General features: G+C 46.5%; 1 long non-coding RNA gene across 1 annotated transcript; it reads right to left on the reverse strand.

Annotated features, from left to right (window-relative positions):
- Positions 1-473: 473 nt before the first annotated feature.
- On the reverse strand, positions 474-3,524 carry LOC135293264 (uncharacterized). Its single transcript, XR_010355359.1, has 2 exons — positions 1,371-3,524; positions 474-1,215 (listed from the first exon to the last, which is right to left on the reverse strand). It is a non-coding gene; the product is annotated as an uncharacterized LOC135293264 (long non-coding RNA).
- Between the last annotated feature and the right edge of the window lie 807 nt (positions 3,525-4,331).

The raw sequence follows: 4,331 nt of genomic DNA on the forward strand, positions 1-4,331 counted from the left end.
ACACACTCCTTGCTTTTTGGGGCAAATCCCTTCAGCTTTGCTCATTTAAGGCTCTGCAAGGGGCCAAAGACTCAACCCTCTTTTTCTGGAAAAGCAGATGGTGGGCAGTTCTTCAGCCCACGGAATTAAAAATAAATTCTTTTGACCCACGTAGCCTCCAAGCACATATTTTGGGAAGGAATTACTTTCCCACACATAGTGCACTTTCCCTCTTTTACTGCTAACAAAATCCCAGTGTTTGATACAAACAGCCCCAGGATATGTTCATGAATAGCTCATCAAATAGCTCACAATCAGCCTCTTGAGAAAAGCAAAATGTGCTTTCTAATGTAACCAGTTAGTTTGAGTTTTGAATGTTTTGCATTTGCAACTGAGGCCCTGTAAGCAATTCTAATTGTTGTCAGTAGGTGAGATACTTCTGAACAAAGAAATCACATTTACATGGCATTTACCTGGTCATACAAAAGAATGGATGTTTGGAAAGTGTGTTTTTATAATGTCATATGTTTAAGGTGGGACACACACAGTGTACAACATCTCTCCTTTATACTTTTCTTTTATAAATACATAGTTCTAAGAATTTATAACTTTTATTTGCTTAAAAGGTCAAGGACTCAGTAGTAAACACCTGTCAAGCCTCCTGGACCTCCGTTCTGGCCATCCAGGGCCATAGGGTGCTACTGCAAAAGATTTTTTTTCAGGCAACAGTAGCAAACATAGGCCCCAAGGCACCAACCTGCCCCCTTTCTGTATCATCAGCAATAGAAATTGGTTTTAAATTATCAGAATTTCCAACTCCCAAATGTCAAAAAGTATGTATTTTCACATGCAAACTATGATGGCTTTTGCTGATGTTTGTAACATTTCACAGGGCCAAAGATGACTCAGATTTCTGAAGTTTTACAAAATAGAGATGCAAATGTCACAGGAAGCATAGCAAGGATGAAGGTTTAATCACCCTGAAAAAACCTCTCTTGCTGAAGTGTCCATAGAATCACAGCTAGATGCAGAGAGCACCGACAGCACCTTACCCTGTCCATGAGCCATCCTGGAAATGCAGAGCATGCCAGCCCCAAGTCTGGTTCTAGTGCCCATTCTTATGCACAATTGTCTCCAAAATCTGCAGCAGCACAAGCCAAGGTGAGGGCAAAGCCCATTCTGAGGATGCCTTGGGGACCCTCCACGCCTGTTCCGAGCGCACGGGGACAGCAGGTTCTGCCACAGCAGCAGAAATTACATTATGTGTTAGTAAATGCAGCATTTAGAGTAACAACTAAATAGTCCTATCTCAGAGTTAAATGTTCAATTCTTCATAAATGCAGTACCTAAACCAGTTAACTCCCACCTACACCCCAGACATCCACTTATACCTGCTTGTGTAAATTGTATTTCCCACTCCACTCCTTAGCCCTTCTCTCAGCACAGTCCTCAAGCCCTCAACCAGGCACAAGCCAACTTCTCACCTGGCTGTCAGTAATTACCAAGCAGCTGTTGGTAATTACTTGAGCACCTGCCCCACCCACAGCAGCTGTGCAGGTCCCTGACTGCTGGGAGAACAGGCTTGAAATGCAGACCCCACCCCCCTACCAAAAAAAAAAAAAAAAACCCCAAACAAAAAATTACAACCTTTCTGAACAATTTCAAACTAGCAAAGGAGCAGGACATAGAGAGAGACTTGTTTATTCCCTTCAAGAAAAAGTTTATATCCTTTTCTGTAAAGGGAAGTCATGGCTTTTTGTTGAAGAAGAATCATGTTTTGTGAGCCCACTTTCCTTCCTCGTTTGTCCCTGCTCCCCACAAGGCCACTCACTAGGCATATATAGAAATACCTGTGTCTGAAAACGCATCTACATGACTGCATGACTTGCACTGCAGCAGTTGAAGGCATCGTTTTCATTGCACAAAGATCACAAACCTCTTCTAGAAGAACTGCAGGGTTCTTACTATGGAGCTGTAAGAACCCTGCCAGCACATCTGCTGCTAAAGCAACAATTCCAGCTTTGCAGTGGCTTAAGCGGGCTGAGACAGAAGTGTTGCTCCATCAATGCATAAACCACAACAAAGCAGTAGGGACAAGCCTTTGTTCCAAGTGTGACTGAAGCTTTGGGAAGCAGGTTTGCCTGCAGAGGGCACACAGAAGCATGACACCTTTGCCTCCTGTGCACCTACAATTTCTACACCATCATTATCACTGCTCGAGTGACTGAGCAAGCTGACAGTGTGTGACAGATTGTCTGTCGTGTACAGAAAGTCACAGAAAGAAGAAGGGAGGGAGAAAACAGGGAAGATGACAATGCAAAAGATGTTGAAGGAGTGTGGCAAGGATTGAGGATTAAGAGACAGAAATAAGAAGAGACCATACCCCTAAACAGTCAAGTGCTGAGGGGAAACTGCAAGTACTTGCATATTTGAGCTCACCACCTGGACTTGCATGCCTTGTCCACATTACCATTATTTCAATAATTTTGCTTCCTGGACAAGCTGCCAGGTCCCCAGTACCAGTCCTATCTCCCTTCCAGCAATCTCTCTCTGGGCAGAGTTGAAAATAGATCAGGGATTACCTTTTACTCCATAAGCATTCAAGACAGCCAGAGAGCTTCCAGGAAAAAGGCCATAGTGAGTGCCCAGGACAAAGAGATTTTAAGCAAGTGGAAGAAGGAGGTATTGATTGAGGATCACAGTTATCTTGAGGTTCAACCTTTCAAAGGTTTGTTGCTTTTGAAAGAGAGATTTTTGGAGCTCCCTTGAGTTAGCAATATGAATGAAGCATTTAAATTTTAGCTTGCAGAATTATATGTTGAATTTTAACCTTTTACTTAAGAAACCTCTGTCATAGTACAAAAAGAATAGAAAAATGCAAATTTCAGAAGCTTCTTGCATAAAAAACAATACTGGGAGAAGATGCAGAAACCCAGATAAAGGGACTCCTCTGTCTCCAAGCTCATTAAGACCAACAGACGTACTCAGATAAGCACCAAGGGACCAAAGCACACGCGCAAAGGAGAAAAGTTGAAAAGTTCAGCCATAAGGATGACCACAGTCTTCGGCCTCAGAGATCACCAAAGACTCCCATGTGACCCCCACCATGAACAAGGCATGCTCAGAAGGGCATGGATCTAATTATCATGCCAGGCGAGGACAGGCAGGGCCAGGGGTTGGATATGCATGAAAAGGTTGAGCAATGTCATCTATATGGAGCACCTTTGTGAGTAAAAGATGGGGCTCAGACCAGGGCTCAAGGCACAAGTTTTCAGGAGAGCTATCTCGATTGTGCCGGGTGCTGACAATACAGACCCACTTCATAACTACATCAGGTTGTGGAGTCTATTTATTCCACCTATGGCTTCACTTTTCTACTGAAAACTGCAGGTGAGAAAGCCCAGTCAGAAAAGGGAAGGAGAAGCCACGTAAACAAACCCATAGCTCTATACAAGGACAGAAGCAGATTTCATCTTCACCAGGCTCAAGAGACTTCAATTTGCTCTGGCATTCTTCACATTCATTCTCCTGTGGAAGAGCGCGGGGCTCCCATTACCTGAGAGGAAACGCGCCCTGATCCTGGCTCAGGCACGGGCTGTACAACCTGCGGCCAGTCCCGTGCTGGTGTGGCTGGAACAGCTGCGCTGCGCTGTGAGCTCAGGAGAATGGAGCTGTAGCTGCTGCCACCCTTGGCTGTGTTTGGGAAGCAGAAGGTAGGATCAGTCATCTGTTGTGTTTGATTTTATTGTTATTGAAGTTTGTAGTAAATACTGAGCATGAGCTGGGGTGCAGATTGTAATTGCCCCTACCTCACTGGGGGCTCCTGGGGAAGCAGTTTCCTTGACAATCAAGCTTCTCTCCTCCAAAGGCACTTCCCCAAATGTCTGCATTTCCCAGGGAACACCAACACACACTTCAGAAACCCTGGCAGGGCTGAATTCCTTCTGCTCCTTGCAGCACAGGCACTCCAGCTCGAGCTCATCTTCCTTCCCCCACCTCTGTGTCGCTTCCTTCCCCACGCCCACGTGTCGCTTTGGGCGCGCAGCCCCGGGCCCCTACAAACACGAGCTGCCCGCTGCCTCTGCACGTGCCTGAACTCCTGCCTGTGCTCACGGCAGCAAAACCAGGCTGTTCCCAGCCAGGGAGCGGAGCCCTGTTCCCGCAGGAGGCTCTGGTCAGCCCCTTGCAGGACGCTGCGCTGTGCACGCAGCACTTCTCCTGCCCGCCCAGAACGCTCCTGGCACAGCAGAGCACAAGCTGGCCAGCTCTGGGCTCAGCACTCCCCAAACACGGGCACAGGAAGAGGCAGCGGCTGTTTTGCAGCCATGCCCAAGACAGCTGGGAAGGGTCCC

Source organism: Passer domesticus, unplaced genomic scaffold, assembly GCF_036417665.1.
Source record: "Passer domesticus isolate bPasDom1 unplaced genomic scaffold, bPasDom1.hap1 HAP1_SCAFFOLD_96, whole genome shotgun sequence".
Classification (NCBI taxonomy): Eukaryota; Metazoa; Chordata; class Aves; order Passeriformes; family Passeridae; genus Passer; species Passer domesticus.